Genomic DNA, 24,999 nt, shown 5'->3' on the forward strand with positions numbered 1-24,999 from the left:
GAGTCTGTGTGTGTGTGTGTGTTTGAGTCTGTGTATGGGCGTGCGTGCGAGTCTGTGCGTGTGTGCGAATCTGTGTGTGCGCGTCTGTGTGCGTGTGAGTTTGCGTGTGTGTGAGTCTGTGTGTGGGCGTGCGAGTCTGTGGGCGTGTGTGGGAGTCTGTGTGTGTGTGCGTGTGTGTGTGCGTGTGTGTGTGTGTGAGTCTGTGTGTGGGCGTACGTGCGAGTTTGTGTTTGTGTGTGTGCGAGTCTGTGTGCGTTTGTGCGAGTCTGTGTGTGTGTGCGTGTGAGTTTGTGTTTGTGTGTGTGCGAGTCTGTGTGCGTTTGTGCTAGTCTGTGTGTGTGTGCGTGTGAGTTTGTGTGCGTGTGTGTGTGAGTCTGTGTGTGGGCGTGCGTGCGAGTCTGTGCGTGTGTATGTGCGAGTCTGTGTGCGTTTGTGCTAGTCTGTGTGTGTGTGCGTGTGAGTTTGTGTGCGTGTGTGTGTGAGTCTGTGTGTGGGCGTGCGTGCGAGTCTGTGCGTGTGTGTGTGCGAGTCTGTGTGTGTGTGCGAGTCTGTGTGTGTGTGTGCGTGCGAGTTTGTGTGCGTGTGTGTGTGAGTCTGTGTGTGGGCGTGCGTGCGAGTCTGTGGGCGTGTGTGGGAGTCTGTGTGTGTGTGCGTGTGTGTGTGCGTGTGTGTGTGTGTGAGTCTGTGTGTGGGCGTGCGTGCGAGTCTGTGCGTGTGCGTGCGAGTCTGTGTGTGTGTGTGCGTCTGTGTGCGTGCGAGTCTGTGTGCATAACCCGAAGACCCAAATTCGATTCCCGGAAACCGCCAACATCAGTGGCGAGTGACATCCGAACCGATGCCGGCACCTCCCAGAGGTCGTATCGAATACCCCTCCGAAGAGCGATGCTCTAATGCGGCGTCCGTAAACATCGCCGCCGGGGAGACAAAGGCGGGCGCGGGGGGGGGGTCCTGACCAGATCGCCACCACGCGCTCAGAGGAGCCTTCATAGTTCATCGGTGCTCGCCAATTGCGATTATTCACGGAGGACTACAGCTTGACTCAAAGCTTTCGTGACTTGCAAGAATTCATATTTATATCACGGAGAGATGCTCGTGATCTGTATCACGCCAACTCGAATGCGCTTCTGCGGCCGTCTGGAACGCTCTTCCTTTGGAGATTAGCAGGATTGAAAGCTCCTCTCTTTAGAACCCCTCGCTGCGTTCAGTGTTGTCGCCCTTCCGATTGGCGCGTTTGGGCTACGTACGGTGCGAAAGAAGGTGGATACACCAGCGTTGAACAGTGTTTGTGTGTGTACGTATATATGTGCGTGTGTGAAATACTCGCTATATGTGTAGGCCAATCGGGTTCAAAGACAAACGCACATATTGTAATATGTGCGTTATCGGAGCGTGTTTGTCTGCATGTTCACAGCAAGTTCCGTACGTGGTGAATGCCGTTCCTTGAATTCTTGGTGTTTGAACATCTGAACACAACTCCTGTTTTAGTGTCGGAAAGGGGTAAAGACCTATTCTTGTTTATTCATTCTTTGATACTGGCACAAAAGGTCCAGCGATTATTTGTGTATGTGTGTGTGTATGTGTGTGTATGTGTGTGTATGTGTGTATGTGTGTGAATGTGTGTGTGTGTATGTGTGTGTGTGAATGTGTGTATGTATGTGTATTTGTGTGTATGTGTGTGTGCGCGTGTGTGTGTATGTGTGACAATTATCTGAACCGGTCCCGGGCCTCCCCTAGGTCGACTCAGCCTCAAATGAGTACCTGGTGCGGTGTGTAAACATTGTGCCACTAGGGAGACAAAGGCGGTCGGGCGTGGTGCTGGTCACCCACCCCCTCGTGTACCGTTCCGGCCTTCATAGGTGCTCGCTAACATGACTTGCCCCTCCAGTCTGTTAAGGCTATATGGGGGATCGTTATCTTTGTATGTGTGTGCGAGCGTGTGCATCTGTGGGGAGCGGGTGGTGTAGCAGTTAGCGCCACGCTTCGCTACGATCCTGGCGACCCGGGTTCGATTCCCGCTCACGACCAACACCACCAGTGACGATTATCTGAACCGGTCCTGGGCCTCCCCTAGGTCGACTCGGCCTCAAACGAGTACCTGGTGCGGTGCGTAGTAAACATGGCAAATGGGGGAGACAAAGGCGGCCGGGCATGGTGCTGGCCACCCACCCCCTCGTGTGCCGTGCCGGCCTTCATAGGTGCTCGCTAACAGCACTTGCCCCTACAGTCTGTTAAGGCTATACGGGGGATCTTTGTCTTTGCATCTGTGCGGTAGTGTAGTGGACAAAGGAGGTCAGGGAGAGGGGGAGGGGGGCGTGGTGTAGAATCAGAATCGGCATATTAGTTTATACCGGAGTAATCCGAAGAGCTGTCAAGCTCTTGTCCACCAACCCCTTCACAGGTGCGAGCCGCTCACTGCACTTGTCCCCAACAGTCTGCTGAGGCTATACGGGCTGGGGGGGGGGTCTTTGTCTTTGTGCGTTACTTGCGCGTGAATATACGCGCGTGTGTCGTTCGTCACCGCCACCACCCTCGTCATCGTCAACGTCACCACCACCACCATCGTCATCATCGTCACCACCACCACCGTGACCACCACCACCGTCGTCACCACCACCACCGTCGTCACCACCGCCACCACCACCGTCGTCACCACCACCACCACCACCGTCATCATCGTCACCACCACCATCGTCACCACCACCGTCGTCACCACCACCACCGTCGTCACCACCGCCACCACCACCGTCATCATCATCGTCACCACCATCATCATCGTCATCGTCACCACCACCACCACCGTCGTCATCATCATCGTCATCGTCACCACCACCACCACTACCGTCGTCATCGTCACCACCACCACAGCAGCAGGCAGCAGCAGCAGCGAGGGTTGGTGGACCACGCACGGATCTCGCCGTGTAACTCTCTTCCCGCCCGCGTGGTGAGCGTCGTGGAGGGTGTCCGCATCTCGTGGCACGGCAGGGGAAGGAGCAGCAAGAGCGATTCGTGGAGCAGTCGCCGTCGGCTTATTGCCGTCTGCACGGGGGATCGAGCGTTGCTCCCTCGCGCAAAGCGGGGGGTTTTTTTTTCCTCCGGGTGCTCCGGTAATCTCCCACAACTCATCATTATCGTCAATAAAAAAAAATTTAACCCGTAAAAACAAAGTTTTTCACTATAAATCCTTTATATGCGTGGCGGCTAGAGTCCTCTCGTCCTCTGGCTTGAGATGGCTGCCACCTATGGGTCAGATGATTGCCTGCCACCATTAAGCAATTGGTAATTAAATATAATATTTTTTTTCCTAAAAAGTGTAAAATTTTGGGGAAAAAATTTTCACGAAAATAAATTGTCACGCACAACGAGTCTGTGTGCAAAATGTCAGCTCGATTGGATCACGGAAAGTGGGTTAAAAAACGACCGAAAGATTTGCACGGTCGTAAGCGCGCAAGCAAGCAAGCGAACTTAATATAAAGGATTTAACAAAGGATTTTAAAACATCGCAATGCAGCAGCAGGACTCTTCATAAATGAATAAAATGCATTACGTTAAAATGAATAGCAATTAAGGTCATCACTAGGAGGAATTTGTCAGTAGCACTGTCTATCCGAGTGTACTGCGTATATTCTTATATATGCTTTACTAATACAAGGGTTTGCTGATTTGTACATTACTACATATATTTAACAACGTAGCAGGCTTTCGCGAACAATATTCACAATAAAGGTTTTTTTGTGTGTGTTCGTATAAATGTGTCGTAACCCTCCACCACCCGACACGGCCAGTAAGGGGTTTGTCACGTAAACAACGCGCCAATTAGTGACTAATTCAGCCCACCGGTGTGTTGGAGAGTAACTCTACGACATTTACAATTTGTAAATGGACGATCTAACACCGCTCCCCCCCTAAAAAAAAACCTTAAGGAGCCATCCATTGAGTAGGTGCGCAAAAATCTGTCAAAACTTGACCCCCCCCTCCCTGTACGCACGCGGACTCTTTACACCCCCCCCCTCCTCCTCCCGAATCCTACAGAACGGCCGATATTTAATCCACGCAGAAATGATCAAGGATTAATAATATTAACGCGCTTAAGCAAACAGATTGTCCACACTGCCGGACCATATAACTAATTTGAAGGCCAATGTAGACACATTATTAAAGAGGCTTCGCCCTCCCCCCCCCCCCCACGTTTCCTATCCGTACATTGTCAGTAGACCCCCCCCCATACGCACGCATTTCAGTTAACCCCCCCTCTCCCCTCCATGCGTACGTACGAGATTGATGCCCCTCTGACTATGAATACCAACATCTTTATTTGCGTGTGTGAAGTTGTCGATAATGGGAGTCCATGTCCAAGTGCCGGGTGGATTGTTGATTTAATACCCCGCTCGATTCGGGAGATGTGGAGCTGGCGGTTTGGGAAGGGAGGGAGGGCTTCATCCAGCAGTGGATCGAACATGGCTGACAGCACAGGAGTTAGAAAGGGGGGTGGTGGGGGCAGGCATGCAAAGCAATATAAGTAATAACACTGGTCAACAAAAAAATAACATTTTTTTCTGGCCTGGACTTTTGCAGCTGTTTTAGACTAATTTCAGGGTGCCGATTTCAAATGTGATCTCAGATGCTCTATCACATCTCATTTTTATGCTATCGGCATTCCCCATTTTCATTGATTTTACCCGAAATTAACTCTGTTACGTATGATTGCAAGTTGCTGCGAGTCAGTGACTGCTTTAGTGTTAAAATATGGTGCTGTATTTTTAGGATAGTGTGTTTATAATATAATTTTATGTAGATATCCACATTTATTTAATATTTTCTTCTGCAGTTTTTATTGAAAATGCAATATTTGTGTGTGTTTGTGTGTGTGCGTGTGTCTGTGTTTGTGTGCTTGTGTGTTTGTGTGTATTTGTGTGTGTTTGTGTCTGTGTGTTTGTGTGTGTGTTTGTGTGCGTGTGTGCGTGTTTGTGTGCGTGTGTCTAATTGTCGAACGTGCACATGGCCTGGCACAAGCGTCGTGGTGACGTCACCGCCACTTAGTGGCGAATGGCGGTTGTTGTTGTTGTGTGTGTGATGTGTTCACATTTCTTGTACTTTGCACGACCGTCGTGTTCTTTTGTGCTGCTTGCTGTTGTAACGTTCTAATCCCGTGCCCCGAGTGGACATCTGTGAGAGAGAAAAACGCTTCATAGCTCATCGGATTCCTCCTGCAGTCTAAATACAATATTCAGATTCTGGGCGTGTTCACCAGTGCGCTCTGATTCAATGGTAACTACCCGCGCGTTTGGCAATCATCAGGCGCGTGCAGCGTGCGACGACGTTTCGCGTTTCTCTTTGAAAGCCCGATCGCAATGTGCGGGTTTGTGGACAATGAAGGATGGTGGCTCAGTTATGACGGTGGTTGTTGTTGTTGTTTAACAAAGTTTTTGGGTTAGATCACGTAAATATAAATTGGTCGTAACCCTCCACTACCCGATAGCCAATTAGTAAGGGATTTGTCACGCGAATAAAACGCCAATCAGTTACTAGTACAGTGTAGTGTATAGTGTAGTGTATAGTGTAGTGTATAGTAGTGTAGTGTATAGTAGTGTAGTGTATAGAAGTGTAGTGTATAGTAGTGTAGTGTATAGTAGTGCAGTGTATAGTGTAGTGTATAGTAGTGTAGTGTATAGTAGTGTAGTGTTTAGTAGTGTAGTGTATAGTGTAGTGTATAGTAGTGTAGTGTATAGTGTAGTGTGTAGCATAGTGTAGTGTATAGTGTAGTGTATAGTAGTGTAGTGTAAAGTGTAGTGTACTACTTTAGGCCACCGGTGTGTTGGAGAGTAAATCCACAACATTTACAATTTGAGTAGTACGACGTTTCGCTGATTATTACATCCAGCAGCATCGGGCGATTCGCCAAAAACCTTTATTATGAATAATATTGGTCGCGAAAGCCCACGTGTTGAGCTGCGTTCTTTAAAAGACTGAAACGGGACGACGTTTCACAATTCTGGCTCATCGCCTGACGAAGCTGGCTGCCGCTGTTGTTGCAATCGCCAGCGAAACGACGCGATACTCGAATCGAAAAATGTTGTTGTGGGTTTTACTCTCCAAACACAAAACCGGTGTGTGCTCAAGTAGTAACTCATTTGACGACGGATCCATTATTAAGGTTGTTGTTGTTTACACTATGAGACATCTCCTTTACCAGTGGCAAAATATAGTAGTAGGTTTTTACCCTTTCAACTGGTACAAAAAACCTACTACTATATTTTGCCACTGGTAAAGGAGATGTCTCATAGTGTAAATGCTTACCCCGAGCTCTCAATACTCTGATAGTGCGCTGTCTTTGAGTTGTACGCCTTTTGGTGTCATCTGGTCCAACACCAATGGAGACTAGGCTCTAAGAAAAGCTGTCTTGGGTGTGGACCAATCAACTTCAAGGGCAGTGCATATCATTATCATCATCAGAGTTGTTTCTTTTTGTTTGCATTTTGACTGCTTGTGTTGTGGTTATTGCAAACAGGATGCCTTGTATAAAGGTGTCAGTTTTTGTACCAGTTGAAAGGGTAAAAAACCTACTACTATGTTGTTGTTGTTGTAACGGGAGCTGTTCGCCTTTTGGCGTTCTCTGGTCAAACAATGGTGGTGAGACTAGGCCCTCAAGAAAGCTGTCTCTGGTGTTGACCAATCATTTTCAAAGACAACGCCATATATTATTATCAGAGCGTGTCTGCGTTTGCACGTTCACCACAAGTGCTGTGGTTGGTTAATGCAGACATGATTCCTTGCAAAAGGTCTCTGTTTGGTGTTTGAACATCTTAACACAACTCCTGTGTTATTGCCAGAAAGGCCAACACCTATTCTGGTACTTGCCACGTTTCGTTTACGTGACAAACCTTCCTGCTCATTGGCTGTGTCCGGGTGGCTCGTGGCGGGTTTAACGACACATTCATATATACTACTTATACTACTTACACTACTACTTATACTACTACTTCTACTAATAAATGTACTACTTCTAGTACTTCTACTACTACTTCTACAACTACTACTACTACTTCTACTACTACTTACACTACTACTACTTCTACTACTAATACTACATCTACTACTTTTACTACTACTTATACTACTACTACGTCTACTACTACTACTTCTACTACTTCTTATACTACTACTTATACTACTACTTATACTACTTCTTATACTACTACTTATACGACTACTACTTAGACTACTACTACTTCTACTACTACTTCTACTACATCTACTACTACTACTTCTACTACTACTACTTCTACTACTACTACATCTACTACTACATCTACTTATACTACTACTACAACTCATACTACTACTACTGTAGTGACATATATGGGGTCACTACGGCGTGTGACGCCAGTTGCAGTCCCAAGGAGAACCAGGGGTGTGAATGGCCCTCTCTGTCAGCGGCGCGTGCTGGGGCACCAAGCAGAGTCCGTGAGGGACATGGCTCCGGTGAATACGGAGAGGGGGGGCATGGGAGGACGTATTAGTCTGGGTGAACCCGAGAGGGCACGTGACCGGACAGAAGTGGTAATGGGACACGTGGTGTAGGGTCCCCGTTCGTCTGGTAAGATTCAGAAGGAGGCGTGGCCGAGGGCAGAGTCAGGCCGAGGGCGGAGCCAGGCCACGCTGAGGAGGATAAGAGCCGAGTCCCGAGAGCAATCCGGGCTGCTGTCTTCTGGGAATCAACTCGCTGTGTCCGTCTCTTCGGTGTCCGGGCTTCGGGGCTTGTTAGTCGTAGACCAGGCAGTGTGTTAACGGAGCCGGTCCGGTTATATAGTTACCCCGTGGTGGTTACCGCTATGTAGCATCCCGTTGTACGGTTAGGTCGTGGACCAGAGTCAACTGTGATAATTGTTTTTTTACCCTTTTATCTGGCAACGAAACTGACACAGCCTAGTCTCGTCATCTGGTCCAACCCATGTGAGACTAGGCTCTAAGGAAAGCTGTCTCGGGTGTGGATCAATCAACTTCAAGGACAGTGCATACATTATCAGAGTTGTGTTTTTTGTTTGCATTATGACTGCAGGTATTGTGGTCTATGCAAACATGACTCCTCGTAAAAAAAGGTGTCAGTTTTGTTGCCAGATAGAAGGGTAAAAAACCCAATTATCATATTTTTTACTGGTAAATGAGGTACCAATGGTGCAGAGTCAACTGTGTTGTACGTTTAGGGAGTTACCCTGTTGGGGTTGTTAAATCAACGTGTTGCCTCCAAGAACAAGTGTGTGTCCCTGTGAAGAACACTCCACTACTACTACAACTACCACGTGTTCAAACGTTGACGGAGAGCCAGACGGATACCGGTGGTTAGCGACGCCGCACGTAGCCCATTGTGGAGGTAATAGCGAGGGTTGGTGGGTCACACGGAGATGGTAATGGAACTCACTTCCCCCACCGTGGTGGTCATCTACTGTGGCTCGCCGGGAGAAAGTGGTGCGGCAAAATTGTGGACTAATACCCATCTGTTCCAACTGACTATGAATATCTAATTTTGTTTCCGTTCTCTTCCGTGTTGGGGGTCACCACAAATCTGTTCGATACAAAACTCGGCTAAGAAACCCCCTTGAATGAATTTAGACGCCGAAACAGATTTGAATGAATAATTCGACGTTCTAAACCTGTAATTTGAAAACCACACGTTTAAACATCTATCAGCACCTTGATCATCTGTCGTCCTCTTTCTCTCCGAGTCGTCCTCTCTCTCTGAGTCGTCCTCTCTCTCTCTGAGTCGTCCTCTTTCTCTCTGAGTCGTCCTCTCTCTCTGAGTCGTCCTCTTTCTCTCTGAGTCGTCCTCTCTCTCTGAGTCGTCCTCTCTCTCTCTGAGTCGTCCTCTTTCTCTCTGAGTCGTCCTCTCTCTCTGAGTCGTCCTCTTTCTCTCTGAGTCGTCCTCTCTCTCCGAGTCGTCCTTTCTCTGAGTCGTCCTCTCTCTCTCTGAGTCGTCCTCTTTCTACTCTGAGTCCTATCTCTCTCTGAGTCGTCATCTTTCTCCGAGTCGTCCTCTCTCTGAGTCGCTCTCTCTCTGAGTCGCCCTCTCTCTCTAAGTCGTCCTCTCTCTGAGTCGTCCTCTCTCTCTGAGTCTCCCCCTCCCTCTCTCTCTATTCGAGAGAGCGCGCGCGGCCTTACGAGTCGGCATCGTGATTCGGGAATAATACGATGCAAGCAAGCAAGGAAGCACCGCCGTGCTCAACATTCACTTGCACCGAGACAGACAGACAGGCAGACGGGTGCACACAGACATCGAGGGTATACAGGCAGACACGCTCGCACAGACAAGAGACACACGCAGACCAGCGGAAAGCAAAGACCCCCCCCACCGCATAGCCTCGATACTGTTGGGGCAAGTGCTGTTAGAGAGGTCACCTATGAAGGCCGCAACTGCGTGGTGTGGCCTGACCCCACTCGTGTCCGGTGGGATTCGTAATGTCAGCGCACCGCACCAGGTTCTCACTTATGGCCGAGACGACCTAGACACCCACACACAGAGACACCCAATATACACCCAACCACACACACACAATGACACTCTATACACCCAGCCACATACACACACAATGACACACTATACACACTATACACACACAACCACACACTACACACACAACCACACACAACCACAAAAGATAACAAAGATCCCCCGTATAGCCTTAACAGACTGTAGGGGAAATTGCTGTTAGCGAGCACCTATAAAGGCCGGCACGGCACACGAGGGGGTGGGTGGCCAACACCACGCCCGGCCGCCTTTGTCTCCCTAGCGGCGATGTTTTCACATCGCACCAGGTATTCATTTGAGGCTGAGTCGACCTAGGGGAGGCCCAGGACCGGTTTAGATAATCGTCACTGGGTGTTGGCCGTGAGCGGGAATCGAACCCGGGTCGCCAGGTTCATAGCGCAGCGCGCTAACCGCTACACCACCGCTCCCCACTACACACACACACTGACACACTATACACACAACCACACACACAATGACACACTATACACACTACACACACACAATGACACACACTATACACACAACCACACAATGAAAGACTCTACACACTACACACACACAATGACACACTGTACACCCAGCCACATACACACACAATGACACACTCTACACACTACACACACACAATGACACACACTATACACACAACCACACACACAATGACACACTATACACACAACCACACACACAATGACACACTCTACACACTACACACACAATGGCACACACTATACACAAACACAAAGATCTCACATATAGGCTGAACAGACTTTTGGGGCAAGTGTTGTTATCGTAAAACTGTGAAGGTCAGAACGGCACACGAGGGGGTGGGTGGCCAGCACCACACCCGGCTGCCTTTGTTTCCCCCAGCGGCGATGTTTACACAGCGCCAGGTACTCAAATTTGAGGCTCAGTCGACCGAGGGGAGGCCCAGGAACGGTTCGCTGGGTTCGTAACGCAGCGTGCTGACCGCGACATTCGCCCTCCCACACAGAACCACACACACAGTTACACACAGACACACAGTTACACAGAGTTACACACACAGTTACACAGTTACACAGAGTTACACACACAGACACACGCAGTTACACACATAGCCACACACAGTTACACACGCAGTTACACACACACACAGTTACACACAGTTACACACAGTTACACACACAGTTACACACAGTTACACACACACACACAGTTACACACAGTTACACACACAGTTACACACACACAGTTACACACACAGTTACACAAGACACACACAGTTACACACAAACACACACAGTTACACACACAGTTACACACACACAGTTACACACAGTTACACACACACACAGTTACACACACAGTTACACACACACAGTTACACACACAGTTACACACACAGTTACACACACACACAGTTACACACACAGTTACACACAGACACACAGTTACACACACAGTTACACACACACAGTTACACACACAGTTACACACAGACACACACAGTTACACACAAACACACACAGTTACACACACAGTTACACACACAGTTACACACAGTTACACACACACACAGTTACACACACAGTTACACGCAGTTACACACAGTTACACACGTTTACACACAGTTACACACACAGTTACACACACAGACACACGTTTACACACAGTTACACACACAGTTACACACAGACACACAGGTTTACACAGAGTTACACACACAGACACACAGTTACATAGAGTTACACACACAGACACACACAGCCACACACGCAGTTACACAGAGTTACACACACAGACACACACAGCCACACACAGTTACACAGAGTTACACACACAGACACACACAGCCACACACAGTTACACAGAGTTACACACACAGACACACACACAGTTACGCACAGACACACACAGTTACATAGACATACACACAGACACACACACACACAGTTACATAGACATACACACACACACAAGTTACACACAGTTACACACACACACACAGCCACACACACACACAGACACACACAGCCACACACAGTTACACACACAGTCACACACAGTTACACACAGTTACACACACAGACACACACAGTTACACATAGTTACACACACAGTTACACACACAGCCACACACAGACACACACAGTTACACACACAGTTACACACAGTTACACACACATAGGCACACACATACAGGCACACACACAGACACACACAAAGGCACACACGCAGACACACACAGAGCCACATGCACACACACAGGCACAGACACACACAGACACAGAGAGACACACACAGACACACACAGACACAGAGACACACACACCGACACACACAGACACAGAGACACACAGACACACACAGACACACACACACAGACACACACAGACACAGAGACACACACACAGACACACACAGACACAGAGACACACACACAGACACACACAGACACAGAGACACACACACAGACACACACAGACACAGAGACACACACACAGACACACACACAGACACACACAGACACACACAGGCACACACACACACACAGGCACACACACACACAGACACACACACACAGCCACACACACAGACACACACACACAGACACACACACACACACATAGACACACAGACACACACACACAGACACACACAGACACACACACACAGACAGACACACACACAGGCGCGCAGTAAAACACGGCCAGCCACGGGGGTCTCACCCGACCTTGACCAACAGCTCTCCCCGTCGCCCCGCTCATCCATCAATCAGCGCTTAATTGCTCAAGTGGTGGGGGGGGGGTGCTAGTGGGGGGGGGCTAGTGGGGGGTGGGGTGGGCGGTAGTGGGGGGTGGGCGGTAGTGGGGGGTGGGGGCTAGTGGGGGGGGGCTGGTGGGGGGTGGGGGCAGTTTTCAAGGGCGCGTGACCACGAGTCATGAACTTTAGTGGCCGTGTTGGTGGTGGGGGAGGGACCGGTGCGGAGCGGCGCGAGACGAGTTGCAGTCGTATCATCACCATCACTATTATCATCATCACCATCATCATCACTATCATCGCCATTAAGATCATCATCGCCATCATCATCATCGCCATCATCATCACCATGATCATCATCATCATCACTATCATCGCCATCATCATCATCACTATCATCGCCATCATCACCATCATCACCATAATCATCATCGCCATCATCATCATCACCATCATCGCCATTATCATCATCATCGCCATTATCATCACAATCATCACCATCATCGCCATTATCATCATCATCGCCATCATCATCACCATCATCATCACCACCATCATCATCACCATCATCGTCATCATAATCACCACCATCATCACCACTATCATCATCACCACCACCATCATAACCATCACCACCATCATCACCACTATCATCATCACCACCACCATCATAACCATCACCACCATCATCATCACCCTCATCACCATCATCAGCATCAGCCACGGTCTATCCACTGATGGACGGAAGAAGTTGACGCTTGTTTGATTTGTTACACGGATTATTATTTTTTTCTCCGGCACCTCTGATGACCGCTGCTGGCTACGTACGGTGCGAACGTCGTTCTGCGTACGACGACGACGATGATAATGACGATGATAATGATAATGACGACGATGATGATGACGACGACGACGATGATAATGACAACGATGATGATGCCGTTAAGCAAAATTTGCCCGCTTATTTCACACGGGGTGATCCGTGGCGCTGTGTGAGCACAGCAGCAGCAGCAACAACTACGACGACAAAAACAAACCACACAAAAACAAATATGAAGATTGCAGAGAACGAGTTGAGCAGGGGCTCTTGAGAGAGATTGCTCAACTAACAGCCCTCCCGCCCCTCTCTGCCCACATAGCCCCCCACTATCACCACCACCAGCAGCACCGCCAGCAGACCCCCAAAGTCGTCGCCTATAGCGCGAATGCAAGGGGGGCACCCCCCACCCAGCACACCGACATACAACATGTTCGCCACGATGCCTAGGAGATGTTCACTACCTCGCCTGGTATACGGGAGGTCGTGGGTTCGATCCCGACTCTGACGTCTGCTGTTGTGTATTTGTGTCTCTCTCCTCGATTTTCCCCTCCACATTGAGAATGAACGCCTCGCGTTCAGAGTGTTTGGCCGCTGCTCTACATTTCTTCACGTGACGATGACGACGAAGATGATCACGATGATGATGATCACGATGATGACGATGATAATGACGACGACGATGACGACGATGATGATGACGACGACGATGATGATAACGATGATAATGACGATGATGACGATGATGAGGACGATACGCCACTTCGTGTGAGCCATCATTCGTGATGGCCAGGTCGCTTCTGAATTTTTTTAGCTACGCGGCACCTCAGTGGGGCCTTAAGTGGTAAAATAAAAAAAAACAAATCGTTGAGTCTACTATCGTTGGAGTTCCTCTCTCCATCTCCTCTCGCGGAACCGTAGTTGTGTGCACACGTGTGATAAACTTCTTTCGCACCGCACGTAGCCCACCACGCTCACCGGAGGTGATTCAATCATCGGCCGCCCGTCTCGTTATCGCTATTTGGTGTTGCTGTGTTTCTGAGAAATCGACAATCGTCGTGTTCGGGTCAAGCCCGCTCTGATTGTGATCCACGTGCTCTTCTCTCAGTGGAACTCCGTGCTTTTATCAGCGTCATCATCATCATGGTCTATCCGCTGTTGAATGGAGATCGATATGATGATGGCGTTAATCACCAGCGTGCGTTCTCTAACCCACGTGCCTCTCTCTCTCTCTCTGTGGTCTCACTCAGTGGAACTCCGTGCTTTTATCAGCATCAACATCATCATCATGGTCTATCCACTGTTGAATGGAGATCGATATGATGGCGTTATTCACCTGCGTGCGTTCTCTAACCCATGTGCCTCTCTCTCTCTCTGTGGTCTCACTCAGTGGAACTCCGTGTTTTTATCAGCATTATCATCATCATAATACAATGACAACGTACTTGCGAAACGACGTGAAAGTTGTGTGTGTGTGTTAAACTTATTTCGCACCGTACGCAGCCATCCATGCTAATCGGGGGTGCGAACTATTGTGGGACGAAACCCCCCCCCTCCCCCCACGCTGTGTCGGTCATGGGGGATTGCTCGACCATACTTCACCACGCCGGTCAGTGCGGGAGGGGGGGTTAGTGTTCCAAGGTACACTGACGGAGCCAGTGGGGGGGGGGGGGGGGGGGTTCGTGTTCCAAGCAGTACGTCGGGGATGCGTTCCTGAAAGGTGCGACGATGACGAATATCGAAACGACGTCAATCATCGAAGCCATTTAACAGGGGTAGTAGTGGTGGGTGGTGGTGGTAGTAGTGGTGGTGGTAGTGGTGGGTGGTGGTGGTAGTGGTGGTGGGTGGTGGTAGTGGTGGGTGGTGGTGGTGGTGGTGGTAGTAGTGGTGGTGGTAGTAGTGATGGGTGGTGGTGGTGGTAGTGGTGGTGGTGGTAGTGGTGGGTGGTGGTGGTAGTGGTGGGTCGTGGTGGTGGTAGTAGTGGTGGGTGGTGGTAGTCGTGGTAGGTGGTGGTCGTAGTGGTGGGTGGTGGGTGGTGGTGGTAGTGCGTCTCTCTCCACGTGCGTCTCTCCCTCTCTCTCCGCGTGCGTCTCTCTCTGCGCGCTTCTCTGCTTCGCGCGCGCACACTGATCCGTTTTAAGTCCCCGTGTTTAGAAATGCTCGGTGGCAGATGACGGGGAGCTCTGCATCATGCAGTTATGAGCTACCCGTCGGAGGCCGTCGGACTGCGAGAAGGGCTGCGTGCAGAACGAGAGAGAGCGAGCGAGTGAGCGAGAGAGTGAGAGAGCGAGAGAGCGAGCGAGAGAGTGAGCGAGTGAGTGAGCGAGAGAGTGAGCGAGCGAGTGAGCGAGAGAGCGAGAAAGTGAGCGAGAGAGTGAGCGAGCGAGTGCGAGAGAGCGAGAGAGCGAGCGAGAGGTGGGGGTTTACATAAAGCAAAGTTATTATAGAAAAAAACAATTACGAAATGATGAACGAAGCAAAGTGCCGACTACACCGAGCATCTTCTTGTTTCCACTGATCGTAAAAAAAAAGAGAAGAACGAGAGCAAAGTCAGTTGTGCAACGGGGCGACATGACCGGGTTCAGGGGTTGCGGCGATGCCGAGGCGGACGCCTCCAAGGCGGACAAAGGAGGGCACTGGGCTCGAGATGAGATGCAGGAAGAAAGGAGCGCCAGGCAGGAAGAGGAGGAGATGGGTGGGAGGGGTGGGGAGGAGGGAGGGGGGTAGAAATAATGACCCGACAAAGATCTTGTGGATGAGTTCGTGATGATGATGATGATGATTACGAGACGGGAGGGAAGACGGAGAGAGAACGGAGGAGCGCGCGGAAGCGAGCTGAGCGGAGGTGCAGCGTCTGTTTTCAGAGGGGGCGGGGTTTTAAGTGGTGGGGGGTGTGGCTACACACAAGTCACGTGATTTACAGGAGTCTCGAGCCGACGTTGGCTTTGTGAACCGCAGGGATGGATAATCGTCGAGGGTTCATATTCTTGGGTTTTTCGGTAAAGTCACGTAGGTAAAAAATTAAAATTAATAAAAGTAAAATAAAATAAAAATGAAATAAAAATCACGACGTTTCGGAGGCAACACAAGCTTCCGTCTTCAGGTGGAACCGTCGTGATTTTTATTTCATTTTTATTTTATTTAACTTTTATTAATTTTAATTTTTTACCTACGTGACTTTACCGAAAAAACCCAAGAATATGAATCCTTGCAGTCACGAGAGCTTCAAATCTAGAATCGTCGAGGGGTTTGAGCTCGAGTGGGTCGGCGTATTGCGCTCCGGCATCCTTCGGTCACAGAAGTTCAATTCCGAACCGCGGCGAACGACTCCCTGCAACGCGTTTCAATCCCTACGCGTGACGGTGTCTTGGTGTTTTCTTGATTTCTTGACAAACCACGCGTTGGGTTCCATTTGTTGATGCTGATGACCGCGGTTGGGAGAGGGAGGGGGGGGTCCCTACCGCGTGTGCCAAGTTCTCACGTCGCGTTTGAAGCCAACAACAAAAAAAGCAAGCCGCCTTGACATTTGTGCAAGCGGCGAGCCGACGAATCTGAAACCCGGTCCTGTTGGACACGTGGCCCGCGTGACAGAGTGGAGGCCAAGCAACAACAACACCCTCGAGTCGAAGGCAGAGGTCGCAAACGGGTTTTGATTCCTTACCCGTACCCGTACCCGGCCGCACCAGGGTCGAAAATGGGAAAATGGGTACCCGTACCCGGCCGGGTACGGGTAGCCGGGTATCGGGTAGGGTACGGGTATCGGGTACCCGGTTGCGACCTCTGGTCGAAGGAGACGTCGATTTGAAGATTTCGTTACTGCAGGGATCCATACTCGTTGGTTCGTTCGGTGAAGTCACGTGGGTATGAAATGAATAGATCGCGACGTTTCGATCGCAACACAAGCGACCGTCTTCGCACGCTCCTTCTACGGCAGGCCACTTCTGCTAGCAGTGGCACGAGCAGCGCAGTTTCTCGGCTGCACCTTTATCTTTTTTAATCCATTATAGTGCGTGGAGTGTAGAACAAACAAAAAACCGAGGAAAGTTAAATTGAGTTTGTAAACTGACGGGTGGTATCGAAGCGCTCAAAATCCCAAGGTCTCAATATATACAAAGATCCCCCGTATAGCCTTAACAGACTGTTGGGGCAAGTGCTGTTAGCGAGCACTTATTAAGGCCGGAACGGTACACGAGGTGGTAGGGTAGGCCAGCACCACGCCCGGCCGCCTTTGTCTCCCCAGTGGCGATGTTTACGCACCACACCAGGTACTCATTTGAGGCTGAGTCGACCTAGGGGAGGCCCACGACCGGTTCAAATAATCGTCACCGGTGTTGGCCGTGAGCGGGAATCCGCCCCAGGTTCGTAGCGCAGCGTAGCGCTAACCGCTTCACCATCGCACGCACGACTCGATCTGGAGATGCGTGATCAAAAGCCATTTACAAATGCAGTAATACTCGTGCAGGTGCTAAGCACAGGCCCATAACGTGAAGCGGCCAGCCACAACCAGCACGAGTTGAACGGAGTGGTGGTGGATGAACAGTGCGGGTGGAGTTGGATAAACGGTGTAGTGGTGATTTAAAGCTTTCGTGACTGCTGTCTTTCCGACAGACCTGTTCTTCACCTGAGGACGGCTGCTTGCGTTGTGGCCGAAACGTCGTGAGAATTGTATTTGATAATGTTTTATTTGTATTACTTTATTATTTCCCTTCTACGTGACTTTACTGAAAGAACCAAGAAGAGTGTAGTGGGGGTTAACGGCGTGGTGGTGGTTGAAGAGAGTGGTGGTGGTGGTCGTTCGACAGGGTGGTGGTGGTGGTTGAAGAGAGTGGTGGTGGTGGTGGTTGAAGAGAGTGGTGGTGGTGGTCGTTGTGACGGGACAGACCGTCGTGTCTGGTAGAATCGAGTCGTCAACACGGGCGGAGGAATGAACGATCGAAGGATTGAGATCGCACGAAAGCAGCGATGGAATTCATACTCGGGGGAGGAGTGGGTTTAGGAGATATTCCCTCTCCAACCGCCCCAACCCCCAAATCATCGCGGCTATCCGCAGCAAACATTAGAAAGACATTTTTCGCAAAACCGGATCGGCCAAAAAAAGATGTAAAATAAACAAAACAAAAATATAAACACGGGTGAATTAGTCATCGCGGATATGCCAGCGACGCGGCGATTATAAGCGGCAATTACAGCTAATGGCCGGAAATTCTCGCCACGACTTCACGAAGAATGGAGCGGACGAAGGGCAGTGGGCACAGACACGGGCTCGAGATGAGTTTCGGGGGCGACGCGAAGTCGCGTGCAACCAGGTCGCTCGGTCGACCAGGTTGCGTGCAACCAGTCGCGTGCAACCGGTCACGTGCAACCAGTCGCGTGCAACCAGGTCGCTCGGTCGACCAGGTTGCGTGCAACCAGTCGCGTGCAACCAGTCGCGTGCAACCAGTCGCGTGCAACCAGTCGCGTGCAACCAGGTCGCTCGGTCGACCAGGTTGCGTGCAACCAGTTGCGTGCAACCAGGTCGCTCGGTCGACCAGGTTGCGTGCAACCAGTCGCGTGCAACCAGTCGCGTGCAACCAGTCGCGTGCAACCAGGTCGCTCGGTCGACCAGGTTGCGTGCAACCAGTCGCGTGCAACCAGTCGTGTGCAACCAGTCGCGTGCAACCAGTCGTGTGCAACCAGGTCGCTCGGTCGACTAGGTTGCGTGCAACCAGTCGCGTGCAACCAGTCGCGTGCAACCAGTCGTGTGCAACCAAGTCGCTCGGTCAACACACGCCCGAACGCGCGCGCACGAACTGCGGCGTACCCGCGCGAACTGCCGTGTCGGGTGGTGGCGGGTTTAACGACACATTTATATATTTACGCGATCTGACCCAAAGAAACCTGTACAATGGATGATGTGGGTCGCGAAAGGCTTACTCCGTGTGAAACTAAAGAAGTGTGTTTTCAAACACAAGTGCACAGCTCCCCGCTGCTTCTGCGGCCGTCTGGAACGCTCTCTTCCTTCCGACATTAGGAAGCGTACTGGGAGCTGTGCACTTGGGTTTGAAAACACACTTCTTAAGTTAACACGGAGTAAGCCTTTCGCGACCAATGTCATCCATTGTACAGGTTTTTTTGGTGAGATCGCGTAAATATATAAATGTGTCGTTAAACCCGCCACCACCCGACACAGCCAATTAGTAAGGGTTGTCACGTAAACAGAACGTGGCCAATTCGTCACTAGTACAGCACTAGTGTGTAGTGTATAGTGTAGTGTATAGTGTAGTATATAATAGTGTAGTGTATAGTGTAGTGTATTATGTAGTGTATTGTGTAGTGTATAGTAGTGTAGTGTATAGTAGTGTAGTGTATAGTAGTGTAGTGTATAGTAGTGTAGTGTATTTTGTAGTGTATAGTGTTGTGTATAGTAGTGTAGTGTATTGTGTAGTGTATAGTATAGTGTATAGTGTAGTGTATAGTGTAGTGTATAGTAGTGTAGTGTATCGTGTAGTGTATAGTAGTGTAGTGTATAGTGTAGTGTATAGTGTAGTGTATATTAGTGTAGTGTATCGTGTAGTGTATAGTAGTGTAGTGTATAGTAGTGTAATGTATAGTAGTGTAGTGTATAGTGTAGTGTATAGTAGTGTAGTGTATTGTGTAGTGTATAGTAGTGTAGTGTATTGTGTAGTGTATAGTTGTGTAGTGTATAGTAGTGTAGTGTGTAGTGTAGTGTATAGTAGTGTAGTGTATAGTAGTGTAGTGTATAGTGTAGTGTATTGTGTAGTGTATAGTAGTGTAGTGTATAGTGTAGTGTATAGTAGTGTAGTGTATAGTAGTGTATAGTAGTGTAGTGTATAGTAGTGTAGTGTATAGTAGTGTATAGTGTAGTGTACTAGTACAGCACGCCTTTGTGTTGGAGAGCCAAGCCGCAACATTTATAATCGGAGTACGACGTTTCGCCAGTAATTACAACCAGCTTTCTCAGGCGACAGCCAGAATTGACTGGCACTCTTTGTTTACGAGACTCACCTTGCTAATCGATTGTGCCGGGTGGGGGTGGCGGGTTTAACGACGCATTTATACATTCACGCGATCTAAACCACCACCACCCCCTACAAAAAAACAATCTCTATTCTGGATGATTTTGGTCGCGAAAAGCCCTACAACTTTTGCCAGAAAAAAAAACCACCTTGTATTACGGATCACCTCTTTAGAACTGCTCCTGTTTTTAAATCCTTTATATTAAGTTCACTTGCTTGCTTGCTTGCGCGCTTACGACCGTGCAAATCTTTCGGTCGTTTTTTAACCCACTTCCCGTGATCCAATCAAGCTGACATTTTGCACACAGACTCGTTGTGCGTGACAATTTATTTTCGTAAAAATTTTTTCCCAAAATGTTCCACTTTTTAGGAAATTTTTTTTTTCATATTTAATTTAAAATACCAATGTGATAAAAATGAAACTCTTACTCAAGAAAAACAGAAATGAATAATAAATTTATAGTGAAAAACTTTGTTTTTACGGGTTAATTTTTTTGGCCCGTGTTGGTTGCAATGGCGAGGGTTGGTGAAACACACTGAGATGGTTGTCAAAAATTTCCTTCCACTCCTCCCCACCCACCGTCCGCGAGCGTCGAGGAGAAGCCATCTACTCCGGCTAGCCGGGAGAAGGTGGTATGGCAAACCGTGGATCAGTCTCCATCTGTTCCATCTGTTCCAACTCACCGTGAATACCGAATATCGATGCTCTGCCTATTCTAGATTTGAAGCTTTCGTGACTGCAAGGATTCATATTTTTAGGTTTTTTCGGTAAAGTCACGTAGGTAAAAAAATTTAAATTAATAAAAGTAAAATAAAACAAAAATCACGACGTTTCGGAAGCAACACAAGCTTCCGTCTTCAGGTGGAACCGTCACAGCCACGACAGCTGTATCAAGTAAATGAGAGATCACAAGAAATACCACCTCGTATATATAATGGTGTTGCTTCCGAAGCGTCGTGATTTTTATTTTGTTTTATTTTATTTTTATTAATTTACATTTTTTACCTACGTGACTTTACCGAAAAAACCTAAGAATATGATGCTCTGCCTTATTCTTCTTCCTCTCTTCTTCCTCCTGTGGGTGGTCACCTCCAATCCGTTCAACAGGAAAGTCGACCAAGAAGCCCTGCACGGATTGAGACGACAACGCATATTTGAACGAATGTTCCAAAGATGACAACTGCAATCTTAAAACAGCAACAACAACAAATATCCCAGATTTTGTGTGTTCCGTTTATTGTCACGCAGACACCTCCGATTGGCACGGTTGGTCACGCACGGTGCGAGAGAAGTTCAACATAGTACTGCACACAGACCAACACAACAACAACAACCACCGCCATTCGCCACTAAGTGGCAGTGACGTGACCACAGCGCTTGTGCCAGGCTAGGTGCACCTTGAGGCCACGTGAAGTGTCGAACGCCCGCTGGCAGGAGGTCATGTGGGCAGACCCAGATGCCACGGGTCGACTGACTGAGATGAGTGGCTGATGCACCACCTGTGCCCCCTACTGTGCCAACTTGGTGTGCTTTAGCCACCCGGCGCTATGCTCGTTGTTGTGAGAGTCGCTCCTCTGCCCTCCGTTATTGCTGGAGGGCGACTGCCTCCAACTGCCCAGTAGTAGCGTCATTCACGAGCCTCCTCCACAGAGGCCGATCTTGACACCGCTGGTACCAGTCGTCGGCAAGTCCACTCAGCTCCACGTCCTCCTGTACCACATCACTCCATCTCTTCTCTAGCCCGTGCCGCGCCCGTCTAGCCCACCTCGATCCGGCCGAACAAAATCTGTTTAGGCATGCGGTGGCTGAGCATGCGGGCCACGTGACCCAGCCAACGCAGCCTTGCCTAACACACACACACGTACGTACGCTCGCAACACACAACGGCAGTCCGAACGCCCCAGGTCACGCTTAGCAAACGAGAACTCCGATGGGCCCCTCTCGCTCTCTCTCGAGTTATCGCGTTGGGTTAAACGAAACAGACTTGACCGTTGAAACACGCACGCACGCACACGTGTACCACACAGGCACCGCACACACGCACACACACGCCACACGCGCACACACGCACACACACGCCACACGCGCACACACGCACACACACGCACCGCACACACGCACCGCACACACGCACACACGCACACACACGCCACACACGCACAACGCACACCACACGCACACCACACACACTCGCTCTGGCACGCACACTTAGCACACACACGCACCACACGCCACACGCACACACACGCCACACACGCACCACACGCACGCACACGTGTACAACACGCACGCACACGTGTACCACACAGGCACCGCACACACATACGTGTGCAACACGCACACACACGTGTATCACACACGCACCGCACACACGCGCACACAGGCCACACACGCACAACGCACACCACACGCACACCACACACACTCGCTCTGGCACGCACACTTAGCACACACACGCACCACACGCACGCCACACGCACACACACGCCACACACACGCACACACACGCACAATGCACCCCACACACACTCGCTCTGGCACGCACACTTACCACACACACGCACCACATGCACACGCACAGTCTCTCTGGCACACACCCACCACACACATACCACACACCACGCAAGCAGCACACACACACATACCACACACAAAGACAAAGGCCCCTTGTGTAGCCTTGAGCAGGCAGTTGGGGCAAGTGCTGTTTAGCGAGTAGCGCTTACTGAAGGCCGGCACGGCACACGAGGGGGTGGGTGGTCAACACCACGCCCGGGCCGCCTTTGTCTCCCCCAGTGGCGATGTTTACACAACGCACCGGGTAAATATTTGAGGCTGAGTCGACCTAGGGGAGGCTCAGGACGGGTTCAGATGAACCGTCACCGGTGTTGGCCGTGAGAGGGAATCGAACTCGTGGTCGTAGCCGGGTTTCTAGCGCAGCATAGCGCTAACCACTTCAAATACAAAGGCAAAGACGCCCCGTATAGCTTTAACAGACTGTAGGGGCAAGTGCTGTTAGCGAGCACCTATGAAGGCCGGCACGGCACACGAGGGGGTGGGTGGCCAGCCCCACGTCCGGTCGCCTTTGTCTCCCCAGACTCCCTCCCTCCCCCAAGTCTCGAAACACAAAAAATCACTCGCGCACACTCGCTCCGATAAGCCGCACACTCCACACACCCAACCCACACACCCAACCCACACACCCCTCCCCACCCAGCCCCTCCCCACCCAGCCCCACCCTCCCCTCCCCACCCAGCCCCACTCTCCCCACCCTCCCCACCTAGCCACTCCCCACCCAGCCCCACCCTCCCCTCCCCACCCAGCCCCACCCTCCCCTCCCCACCCAGCCCCTCTCCACCCTCCCCTCCCCACCCAGCCCCACTCTCCCCACCCTCCCCACCTAGCCACTCCCCACCCAGCCCCTCCCCACCCTCCCCTCCCCACCCAGCCCCACCCTCCCCTCCCCATCCAGCCCCTCTCCACCCTCCCCTCCCCACCCAGCCCCACCCTCCCCTCCCCACCCAGCCCCTCCCCACCCTCCCCTCCCCACCCAGCCCCACCCTCCTCTCCCCACTCAGCCCCTCCTCACCCTCCCCTCTCGACCGAGCCCCACCCCTCCCATTTTTTGATGCACGACGGACGGACACAATAATCCCCTGTGGTCTGGTGGAACCAGGTGGTTCCTACCAGTATTATTTTTTCTACCTACGTGGACTTTACCGAAAGAACCAGAGAGTATGGATTCCTGCAGTCACGAAAGCTTCAAATCAAGATTATACAATCGAGTGTTTTTGTTGTTGTTGTTGTGAAGCTTACATGTCATTTGTCCGCACGCGTGCGGGACGTATCGGGGTTGAGCGCATGCCACCTCGACCGGTGACGATGAGTCAGTCCCTCCTGTGTGCCGGTCTCGCCTCTCCATAGGTGCTACTCGCTAACAGCAACAGATGTGATCTTTGTCTTTGTGTGCGCGCGTGTCTGTCAGGGTGTACGTGTGTGGGGCTTGTTCCATATTCCGTGGCTGGGAGTTGATTCCCGGCCACGACGAACAGCAGTGGCGAAATGTTAACTACCTCGCCAGGTGTGCAGGAGGTCGTGGGTTCGATCCCGACCCTGACGCCTGCTGCTGTATATTTGGAGTTTGCGTGTCTCTCTCATCATCATCATCATCACGGTGGCTAGGAGATGTTAACTACCTCGCCTGGTATGCAGGAGTTCGTGGGTTCGATCCCGACCCTGACGCCTGCTGCTGTATATTTGGAGTTTGCGTGTCTCTCTCCCCGTGGTCACTAGCGGAGCGGGGGGGACACGTGCCCCCCAATGATCCGATCGAAATCGAATCATTGCGGGTTTCATTAACACACACACACAGACATCCTTCACTCAACACCACGCATACGCCAGGACACGCGCCCGAACGCACGTGTGTGCACGACAACACCGCGCGCACGAACTGCGACCCCCACTGCCACTGTGTAGCATATTGTTACGTGCCAGGGACTATATGAGATGATAGGACAATAGTCTGAGTCCATAATTGGCAACAAGCGACTCGGAATAGTGCGCAGTTGCGTATACAGCACACGACTTCCCTGAAGGCATCAACACCTTCAACGAGCGCGATGCCGATCACACAACACGCCTTTTGGCGTCATCTGGTCGAACACCATATGAGACTAGGCTCTATAGAAAGCTGTCTCTGGTGTGGACCAATCAGTTCCAAAGACAATGCATAAATTATCAGAGTATTGTTTTTTGTTTGCATTTGACTGCAAGTATTGTGGTTAATGTAAGCATGATTCCTTGCAAAAGGTGTCAGTTTTTTGTTGCCAGAAAAAAAGGGGAGAAACCCTATTAGTATATTTTGCTACTGGCAAAGGAGGTCCCATGATGTAACTCTTCT

General features: G+C 50.4%; 1 protein-coding gene across 4 annotated transcripts in view; it reads left to right on the plus strand.

Annotated features, from left to right (window-relative positions):
- The window catches only part of LOC133355812 (forkhead box protein F1-A-like), a 98,734-nt gene that overhangs the window by 61,727 nt on the left and 12,008 nt on the right, over positions 1-24,999 (plus strand). The window lies entirely within an intron of this gene.

The sequence above is a fragment of the Lethenteron reissneri genome, chromosome 52 (assembly GCF_015708825.2).
Source record: "Lethenteron reissneri isolate LAM-NWPU_2019-01 chromosome 52, ASM1570882v1, whole genome shotgun sequence".
NCBI lineage: Eukaryota > Metazoa > Chordata > Hyperoartia > Petromyzontiformes > Petromyzontidae > Lethenteron > Lethenteron reissneri.